Source organism: Oryx dammah, unplaced genomic scaffold (genome assembly GCF_014754425.2).
Source record: "Oryx dammah isolate SB20612 unplaced genomic scaffold, SCBI_Odam_1.1 HiC_scaffold_6, whole genome shotgun sequence".
Taxonomy (NCBI): domain Eukaryota; kingdom Metazoa; phylum Chordata; class Mammalia; order Artiodactyla; family Bovidae; genus Oryx; species Oryx dammah.
Window position 1 is genome coordinate 10,958,094 of NW_024070190.1, and position 11,251 is coordinate 10,969,344.

General features: G+C 44.4%; 1 long non-coding RNA gene across 1 annotated transcript; it reads right to left on the reverse strand.

The window, feature by feature from the left end:
- Positions 1–1,000: 1,000 nt before the first annotated feature.
- On the reverse strand, positions 1,001–5,952 carry LOC120865445. Its single transcript, XR_005721408.1, has 3 exons — positions 5,643–5,952; positions 5,336–5,558; positions 1,001–1,397 (listed from the first exon to the last, which is right to left on the reverse strand). It is a non-coding gene; the product is annotated as an uncharacterized LOC120865445 (long non-coding RNA).
- Between the last annotated feature and the right edge of the window lie 5,299 nt (positions 5,953–11,251).

The window sequence follows — 11,251 nt, forward strand, 5'->3', positions numbered from 1 at the left end:
AGAGGTTTAAAAAATGTTTGCTCCAGCTTTATGTCCTCCCATAAGAACGTATCTGGAGTTCTGAAATGCGCAAGGTCTGAGAATTTAAAGTGAGTCTGATCAGCTGGCATCTGTTCCCCTCATGGTCTTCAGGGGGAAGTTCGCTAATTTCCTTCTGGAGTTTCTCAAATGCTGCAGAGCGCTCACAGGTGAGTCACCCTTGAGCATATGCCTCAGATGATAACTCACTCAAATACTACATTTGTGGCCTATTTTTCTAAATTCAGGAAAAATAGAGAGATTGCAATCCTGTTTTGCTTTTGCAAATAGGAAGTTTGTTCACAAAGCCCCACGTGCGGGAGTTGATGGGGTTTTGGTGGATGAGCAGGAAGCCTTCACTGGAGCCTCATTTCCAAGCAGCCCATGGGCAACATGGACCCAGCACAGGATCAGCTTTCTCTGGGCACCTCCCTACCTGCCTGCGGCTGAGCTCCTGGCAGTCCTGCCTGAGTTAAGGAACCTCCTTCCCTGACCCCACTCCTTTCTTTGGGAATATGGCATTGTGATTCTTCATGTGTCTCTGACTCTCAGATGGTTAGGATGAAACCAGCAAGGTCTGGGAGCCCCTAACAGCCTCCTCCCAGAGTCTCAGCATCAAGAATCCAGCTGTCCTTCCCCTGCCTTTTACATTTCTCTTTTTTGATTAAAATATGTCCAAATGGTTACTGATCCCCACCTTTTTTTCTAATTACTGTAATATACATAACATAAATTTTACCATCTCTAGGTGTAAGATTCAATTGAATTAGGTACATTCAGATTGTTGGGCAACCATCATCATCTCCCATCTCCAAAATGTTTTCATCTTCCCAAACTGAAACTGTACCCTTTCACAATAACTCCTCACCCTCCTTCTCTTCAAACTCCAGCACCCACCATTCTGTTTCTATGAATCTGACCAGTACAGGTGTTACTGAAAGTGTGTGGGATCTCAAAAGCCAATAAACAGGCCAGGTTGGCGGAAAGAAAATTTGCTTTATTTCAGATGCCAGCAACTGTCAGGGGAGCATGGTGGACATCTGTCCAAAGGCCAACTCTCCTCCTACCCCTGACAAGCAGGGGATAAGAGCTTTTATGGACAGAATTGGTGTTACAAGCAGAAACAGCACAGTCATCTCTAATAATCATCTTCAAATTGGTCATCAGTGGTTTTACCAGCATCATCTTGGTTGTTTCAGGTATAGTTAATCTTCAGCTCCAGGGCCCATTTATTCCCATTTCTTTGCGGCGAGTTCTCAGAATTGTGGAAGCTCATGTTCCGGGTACAGCCTGGTCATCATGTAGTTAACTTCTCCACCTGGTGTTCTGGTAGCTATAAGACTACTCACAGGATATGGCTCAGAACATCATCTACAGCCCTTGAGAAAGAACTAAAGGTCCTTGAGTATGCTTAATGACTTGTCATTATTAGTCTCCTTTTACTATTTTCCTTTGTTTCCGCATATCTCACTTCTCTGATTAAACTTATTCTTTGACTAAAGCTTTCCACAGACAAAAGACAGGCAGAGGACATGGTCAGATGGCAAGGACCATAGTGTCCTACTCCGTTTCAGAGGCGCCTCTTGTAAGTAGAACCATGCAGTATTTTTGTGTGGCTTATTTCTCTTAACTTCATGTCCTTCAAGTTCACCCATGTTGAAGCAGGTGTCAAAATTTCCTTCCTTCTTAAGGTTGACTAATACTCCATTGTGTGGATGCACCACATTTTGTGCCTCCGTCCATCCATCCATGGACAGCTGGGTTGCTTCCACCTTTCAGCTATTGTGAATAATGATGCTATGAACACGGGTGGGCAAATACTGTTCTGATTCCCCTTTTGTAACTTTGAACTTTTAAAAAAATTTTGCTCATGTAGGTTTCAGTCTTATATTCATTTTGGTGTTTAATGCCCATTACATTAGTAGCCCAGTCAAAACTCAGACAGGAAGAAATTCATCTTAACATTCTGCTAAAATAAGACTCAAAGTTAACCTTAAGCTCTATGCAAAGTCCTGGAACCTTAGACATCATTCCAGACAGGTCTTGTCATCCAGAGAAAAGGAGCTTGAATGAAAAGGGCCTCCTTTTTACTGGTGGTTTCAGTACAGATTGGTCCCAGGCAGCTCCTCAAGATATAGAATCCAATGCTAAGGCAGAGTGCTTCCCAGGTAGCTCAGTGGTAAAGAATCAGCCTGCCAGTGCAGGGGGACATGGATTCAACCCCTGGTCCGGAAAGATCTCACACGCTGCAAAACAACTAAGTCCATGCTCCACAATAATTGAGCGAGAGCTCTAGAGCCTGGGAACCACAACTACTGAGCGCTGGCTGCAGCTACTGAACCCTGTGTGTCCTTGAGCCCACCGCAATGAGAAATCCACTCACCACAGCGAAGAGTCACTCCCCCTCTCCTCAGCTACGGAGAAGACCTCACAGCAGTGAAAACCCAGCAGAGTCAAAACTAAATAAATAAACAAACAAATGCTGACTCAGAGTTTACACACAATCCAGCAATTCCACTTACACCCAGGAAAGTGAAAACATGTCCACACAAAACTTGTCGACAAATGTTCAAAACAGCGTAATTCAGAATATCTGAGAAGCGGAAAAAACTCAAATGTGCAGCAACTGACAAATGGACAAAATGTATTCTATCCAGTCAATGAACTACTTAGTATTCCGCAATAAAGTCAATGAAGTATTGATACACACTATGATACTGATGAATCTCAGAAATATTATACTAAGTGAAAGAAGCCAAGCACAAAAGTTTACATATTGTGTGATTCCATGTATATGAAATGTCCAGAAAAAGGAAATCCATTGGGACAAGAAGTTGATTAATGGTTGCCTACGGCTGGTTGGAAAGAGTGGGGAGTGACTTCAAAAGAACACAAATAGAAAGGGCTTTTTTCTGCAGTGATGAAATGTTCTGAAACTGGATTGTTGTAATGATGACACAAATCTGTAATTTTACTAAGAATCATTTACTTTAAATGAGTGATTTTTATGGTATAATAATCATACTTCAATAAAGTTGTTTTAAAATAGAGCTCAAATATTTAACAAATATAGTTCATGACATTATCGAAACACAATCTTAATTATTACATAGAACTTTTTATGGCAAAATGTTCATAGTGATTATCTTTGGCAATTAGAATATAAGACTTTTCTTTTGGCTTATATGTATCTTACAAACTTTCTTCATTGAATAGATGACTTTCCTAACAATAAAAAGTATGTGAGTGTGTATGTGTGTGTGTCTTTTAAATAAGTCATGAGTGAATTGACTGATTGTAGTGGGGAAGGCTCTGCAAAATAAGACAGACAACCCACAAGCATAAAGGCACTCTGCCAAATTTGCCATACAAAATGTTAACATTTCTTTGTTGTAAAACCAAACCAAAACAAAATCAATAACTAAACACAAAGGTAGAACACAGAAGACAAACTGGGGAAAACATTTGCAGAACACAGTGATAGACAAAGGATAACTTCTTTCATTTACAAAGCCCAGCTGAATCAGTAAGAAAAATCCAAAGAATATGAACAAGCAATATACAGAAAAAGAAATACTGACTGCCATTTTACATATAAAAAGATGTTCAACCTCATTCATATTTTGGTAACAGTATAAATCTGTGCAACTTTGTAAAAGGACCATTTAACAAAATCTACCAATACCTTTTTAGTGTAGTTCTTTAAGACTTAGCATTTCCACTCCTAGGACGATTTGTTTTGTTTCCAGGCTTTAAGAGGGCCCTGTTTGGTAGCATTAAATTGAATTAAATGATTTCATGGAGACGTTTTGGTGGCACTTTTGTAAATGAATAGCTTCTAGATCACCACAAACCAAGCCTAAAACTCTCGCAGCTGTGAATACTCAGATTTGCAGGTTCAGTTGCATTCTAGATTTGTGAGTTGCCTGACAAAGCATTTGAGAATTTCTTTATATTAGATGAAATATGGTACTTTACAAATGGAATTCCAAGCATCCTTAAAAATAATTAGATTTAGATGTTCAAATGTGGAAATGTCCCTGAGAAGTAGGAAGCCGGCAGGCAGGAAGAGCAGAAGAATGAACAGTAAAAGTCCACATCGTATAAATATTAAAAGGGTAAGAATATATACATATATAAATACGTACATATTGTGGGGGCGGACATAATAATCATTCCCTTTGAAAAGAGGAATTGCTCGGAAGGACGGCCATTGATTTTTCATTTTAAAACTTTTATGCTGTTTTGCATGTTTTAAGCCCATGTCTGTCATTTCCTTAAAGACCAGAAAGGCTTTCGCTAGGAGATATTTTTGCTTTTTTATTTTTAGCTTTTCTAGATTTAAAAATAACTGACTGGATTTGTTAAACAGGTTATTTTCTGCTTGACCTCGGGTCACAGAGCTGCCAGATGTGGTGGAGGAGGAGTCCCCCGGCAGCCAGGGCACGGGACAAAGCGCACGTCCGAGCCGAGCCCCGAGCACCCAGCCCAGGCTCGGGTCGCGGGTCACACCTCGGGGAACCTGGGCTCCCGGCGACCCGGCAGTGTGCATGCGCAGAAGGACCGCCTACGCGCGCAGAGTTGCGGGGTAGGAGTCCCGGGGATCGCCTAGGGCCTGGGCGCTGTCCTAGCCCAGCTCTGGCAGGCGCCCCATACGCCTTTCTAGCAGTCATTTGCCTTCTCAAGCTGGGATTTCTTATCTAAGCCCACGCCCCAGCGGGCGCCCCCGCCCCCAGATAATAATCAGGATGCGGAGACAGTGGGCCCCTTTCACTTTTCTATACGTTCCAAAGTTTTCACAATGAGACTGCGTTATTTTTATTATCGTAGAAATCTATTTTACAAAATGAATCGTAGATGTTAAGTCTGTTCAATGAAGGCATCGTATCTACTGGATTCTACATGGCCGACCTCCTCTGCGTGGACTGAACCAAGGGGTGGCTGAGGATTGTTTGACCTTTCCCGGGAGGAAGGGCTGGGCAGAGTGAGGACCGCAGGGGAGGCGAAGCACAGGCGGGGGAAAAAGAGAAGAGCTGAGGTGCACATGCGGGTGTGTGTGTGTTTGTGTGCGTGTGTGTGTGCGAAGCACAGGCGGGGGAAAAAGAGAAGAGCTGAGGTGCTCATGCGGGGTGTGTGTGTGTGTGTGTGTGTGTGCGCGCGCGCGCGCACGCGCCGGGTGGAGGGCGGGGAAGAGAAGAGCTGGGGTGCACATGCTGCGTGTGTGTGTGTGTGTGAATTTGCCGTGAATCTGCTCTACTCACCTCCATCTGGCTGATTTTATAATGCTCTCACACTTTGTCTATATGCACACATTTACCCGGGAAGCCGGGATACACCGGCGTGGTGAGCCCTCCTGCGAGGCGCTAGATGGCAGACGCGGCCAGGACATCTCTGTGGTCACAGCCTCAGGTCCCAAGACGCCCAAGGAGGGGACTCGTCCCACCCGACTCTAGCTGCACAGTGTGTCTAAAACCATGTCACCGCGTCACTCTTCTCTCCAAGTTCTGCCTCTTGATGAAAGAGAGAGAAAGAACCTACAACTTTAAGTCAGTGTTGGCCTCATTAGGCTAACAGGTTCTTTTATAGAGACTGTATTCCCCCGAGCGTTACCTGGGTGTTCTTACCTCTCCACCCTGGGGATCCTTTGGCTCTGCTCTCCTGGGCGGTATGTGTGTCTCCGCAAGATACACGCTGTGCATTTTAGTCCTGAGAATCAGAGCTTATTCGGGATGGAGGGTGTATACAAAGGAGGGGGAACTGGGGCACAAAGAGAGGAAACAGGTCCCCATTCTTTAACTTGCTCCCCCTTCCGGCCTACTGTTAACACAAAGACAGGCGTTGCTGCCAGATGTCGGAGGGGAGGCAAAGAGGTCTTACACTTCCGGACTTCAGGTTGACTCTGCGAGGCTTTGCCAGCGTGCCTACAACAGCCTCCTCTGTCCTCAGTCTCTTGCCCTGGCCCATGCTCTTTCCGTGTGAGTCTCTACCTGCAGTGTCCCCAGCCCTGAATGTATTCAGCCCCTCCTTCACCCCACAAGTCTCTCCTAGACACACCACGGTGTGCCCATACAATCTCTGTCCTCGTAGGATCTCTCAGCCTTTCAACTGTCACTGTCTCGGCTAACCCCCTTTAGGACAAGATTTTGCTTTGCTCATACCTTTGGAATGTAATGAACAAGCGGGGTTCCTTTGAATGCCACTACCTCATATGGCTCCAGGAAACCCTGTGCTTTCCCACCATTTGTTGTTACTCAGTAACCCCCTAGGTTCTAGTTGGGGGATTCAAAACTTGACTAGCAAGATTTTTGCTTTCAAAAACGACTAGCACACACAACTAGCGAATAATTCAGAATGACACTTTAACACAATAATTTTTCAAGTTATTTTTTAAAAGAAAGTGTAATGAAATGACCATGCTTGAAAAGAAGACTATCCTGGTAGATCTTATCTAAAAACTGCACAGAGGGACTGTTAAAAGATGGGGATCCAAAGATGCCTTGAAAGTTTGGATGAAGCACTAGAATCTGATCATCGGTAAGAACAATGGCTGGGTTTCCAGGTCAATGAAAGGTATTTGAGTTCCATGAGAGCAAGGAGCTCATGGATCACTGGTTTACAGGTCACCAGTGTGGCACTGCCCAGAAAAGTCGCTGTGGGGCTTCATGCCTGAACAAGGTCTCCTGCAGTGGAGGAGAATGACCGGAAGCGCTTAAGGGAAGGGAGCACCAGGAGGAGAAAGGGAAAGACTCCTTCAGGGGCTTTGTGTAGGACAAGGCTGGTCTCATCCTGCTGCTTTCCTGTTCAAAATCACTGGCTTCTCATTGCCTAAAGCAGCATTTCCAAAGTGAATTCCACAAGAATAATGGGTTAAACCAGCACTTCTCAAACTTTAATGAGCATATCCGTCACCTTGGGATGTTGTTGAATGAAGTTTCTGACTCTGGAGTAGAGACGAAGATTCTGCATTTTCTTTATTTAAAAAATATTTGACAGCACCCTGTCTCAGTTGCAGCCTTCAAACTCTTAGTTGCAGCATGTGGGATCTATTAATAGTGCCCTGTCCAGGGATCAAACCTGGGCCCCCTACACTGGGAGTGTGCAGGTTTAGCCACTGCATCACCAAGGAAGTCTCTCTGCATTTCCCAGCAAGTTCCCAGGTGGTACTGATGCTGCTGGTCTGCAGATCACATGCTGAGAGAGCAAAGGATCAAAACTTATTAAATAGATCCCTATTTTTTAAAAAAGAATTTTGATGTCTTTATCGCGCTCATGTGCACTATAAATCTCCAGGAGGTGTGAACAGAATCCAGCGTTTCCCACAGGCATCTGCTCTTGGAATCCTTTTATTCATGGAGCATCTCTGGTTTGGGGAAAAGGCTAATCTGAGTGATGGGAGTCAAGTTCTGGCATCCAGGGGAGTGTGATGCTCTCCTGCTTGCCCTGTTCTCCATCCTGCAGATTCCAAGCTCCTCACTAAAGGCTTGGAAAGTTGTACATTCACAATCAGCCCCCAAAGTCTCTCCTACATCACTCACTCCATGTCCGCATCTCCCCATTTCCTTTCCTGCCTCCTGCTTCCCATCCTCCCAGCGGCTCCTAAGTGCAGTACCTCCTAAACTTCAGTGTGCACAAGAAATCCCCAACCTTCCAAGCTGGTTAAGTGCAGATTCCTGGGCCCCACCTCCAGTGACCCCGACTTCGTAAGTCTGGAGTACAGCCTGTGAATCTGCCTTTCTAACAAGCTCCTGGTGACACTGATGCCACCGTCCAAGGGCCACACTTGGAGACAGCATCTCCATCAACAGAGGGACCTCCTTTCCAACTCACTATGGAACTTGCCCAAATGTAGGGCACCGGATGATTGTTTACTTTTTCTTGGCTGTGTTTTATTCCCTGTAGATCTGTAAACCTCTAGAGAGAGGGGACCGTGACTTTCTTCCCTAGTTGTCTAGTTCAGTACTTTGAATGAACAGCAAACGAAGCCTGGCCTTTTGTGAGTCTGCTGTTGAGGCTGGGCTGGGGAGCATGCCACCCTTCCCTGCTCCAGCCATCCCTTCCTCCCCAGATTGGGGGGACTTCCTTCACAATGATGCAAGCTTTCTGGAAAAAGACAATGGACTGGCTCATCATCAAACTCACCTCTTGGTTCTGACATCTGTGCTTGTGTTGTCCAGATCCTGGGGCTGGCATAGACCCTGGCACAGATATTTTGCCCCTTGGTCCCGGTTACCGGTAATTGGTTTTTGTCTTCACACTCACTCCTCCCCTTCAAGTCCTGCAGAATCTCTGTCCCCAGAACATTAGCATTAGGTTTCAGAATGCTCTTATAATCCTAATGCTTGTATCCACTACTCCTGAGGCATCCACCCATTCAGCCACTAACTCAGAGTCTTCCCTAGCTTTTTTTGAAAGTCATACTTGCTACTCTGTCTCTCTCTCTCCTGGCTGACACCATCAAGTGGCTATTACAGCCTGGGTTGTCCACCTGACTTTCAAATTCCAATCACTTTGTCCTGCCTTCAACAAGGGTACAAAAACTTAACTGCATGCATTCAGGTACACAGATTGTGTACCTGAAAAAATGAAGTTTTATTTTAATAAAATCCTGCCTGTTGCCATTTGGAGGTATAGCCTAACCTGGGGACCAGAGGCAGCCATAATGAAAACTATATAAGGCCCCTGACAAACCCATCCTCTGTCCTTGGCACTTCCGGTTATATGAAGATGAACCAGACTTGGAAGATCTTGCAGTCTAAGAGGAGAGTCAAGACTGTTAACAACACAAAATGTGATAGATTCCATGAACGAAATATAAATGAAGTGGGGAGAAAATTCAAAAGAAGGAATTTTATGGGTTGAATTGGGATCTCCAGAAAAATCCACATATTGAAGTTCTCACTCTTCTTACCTTAGAATATTGCCTTATTTAGAAATACACTGTTGCAGGTGTCATTTGTTAAGATGGGGTAGAACTGGAGCAGAGTGGCCCAGTCCAATGTGTCTGGTGTCCTTAATAAAGCGGATATTTAGAGACAGACATGCACATAGGGAGAGCACCACGTGAAGCCCAAGGTAGAGACTGGGGGGTGATGCCGCCAGAGGCCAAGGAATAAAGACCACCAGCAAAGCATCAGAAACTAGGGGAGGGGCCTGAAGGGCTCTTACAGACCTCCTCACAGCCCCAGAAAGAGCTGATCCTGCTCTCAGGAGTATGAGATATGTTTCAGTCACTTAAGCCTCTCCATCTGTGTTACTTTGTTAGAGTTTCCCTAGGAAACAGGGAGAGTTCGTGATGCAGGCTAGTAAGGAAGATTTCACCAAATTGGAGGAGGTAGAATCTGAGCTCAGTCTTAAAAGAGAAGGCATGCAAAGAGGAAGGAGCATTAGGAAAAACAGAAAACAGAAAAACACTAAACGCGGGGAGTCAGGGGAGCAGGCAGAGGTAATTCATTAGAGGTGTCACAGATGAGTATCTCAGGTTTGGAGAAATATATTTTAAATGGTGACATTATTTCTGTAATTCTGCTTGTCTTACAAATAAAATCTCATATTTTCATCCAGACCTTAATGTCATTGATGAACTTTAAACATTTCACTACTGACTTTTGAACTTGAACGTGCACAATTTACAGCCGCCAAAGGGAATTTATGATATCAGAATCAAAACTTAGGCCTTCAATTTTAAAAACGAGATGGCGTCAGAACAGTTTCCCTACTCACATATCAGTGATATTAATAACTTTTAATTCTGTTTGAAGGGCTTGTTAATTCCTAGTGTTCTACGAAATACAATACAAGGAGTCTGGGATAGATTCCAAAAGGCCTAGATTCAGGACTTCCCTGGTGGTCCGCTGCTTGAGACTCCAGACTCATCATGCAGAGGCCTGGTTCAGTTCCTGGACTGGGAACTAGATCCCGCATGCCGCAACTAAAAGGAGATTCCACACGCCAATTACTAAAGACCCCATGTGCCGCAACTAAGACCCAGTGCAGCCAAATAAATTAATATAAGTAAAAACTTTAAAGTCAATACACAAAGCTTCATTAAAAGAAAAAGTCTAAATTCAAGGAAAGAGCTCATTTCAGTGTAGACTTTTTAAAGTAGCAAAGACACTTGTCCCACCCCCTACCAACACACATACAAGGCCTCACGTGTGTGTATAAAAATAGAGCAACATCTCCAGTTTTTACCTTTCAAAACTGTGGTGAGGGTACATGAGATGAGATTCTAAAAGATGCTTATGCAGGGAAATAGATGTATTTTACTTGATTTCTTCATTTACTCAAGAAAAAGGGTAGGTTACATGGTCTCTAATATTCCTCCCACTATTAAATCCTAAGTTAACTGCATTCTTACAGAATAGGCTTAGAGCAATGGGAATTGTGTATGTGTATGGGGTAGAGCGATGTATCTACAAAGACATAGTCTTGCTTCTATCTGTGCCCTTAGACGGCCTGCTGTTGTTTAGTCACTGAGTTGTATCTGACTCTTTTGCCACCCCGTGGACTGCAGCCTGCCAGGCTCCTCTATCCATGGGATTTCCCAGGCAAGAATACTGGAGCGGGTTGCCATTTCCTTCTCCAGGGGGTCTTCCTAACCTGGGGATTTGGCAGGAGGATTCTTTTATCGCTGTGCCATTGGGGAATCTCTAGCTCTTAGATGGCAGCAGGGGGCTCATTCACAACAAAGCCCCCTTCAGCCAGGTTTCTCCCTTTGTCAGACAGGTTTCCCTTGGCTTTTTAACTCAGAGATTCAACAGGATAATCAATCAACCCTTCTCAATATCTCTCTCCATGTCTCTCTTCTCCTCTCTCTTGCCCTAAGAAACTACCTTTTTACTACATTTTGAAAACTATCAAATGTTCACAAAGTGAGAATAATACAATGGCCCCATAAATTCTGCCACACTTGCTTCAACTATCCACCGATTCCTCGATTCCTCTCCCCCTCCCTCCCTCCCACTCCATGGAATTTTAGAGAAAATTCCAGACTTCATGTGCTTTGATATGCATGTCTAAAATACATATGCATATTGTTTTTGGTCACGCTGCACGGCATGCAGGATCTTAGTGCCCCAACCAGGGACAGAACCTCTGCCCTTGGTAGTGAAAGCACAGAGCCGTAACCACTGGACTACCGGCGAATTGCCACGTGTATATTCTTCTATGGGCTTCCCTGTTGGCGGTAAAGAATCTGCCTGTTAATGCAGAAGCTGAGGGTTTGATCTCTGCG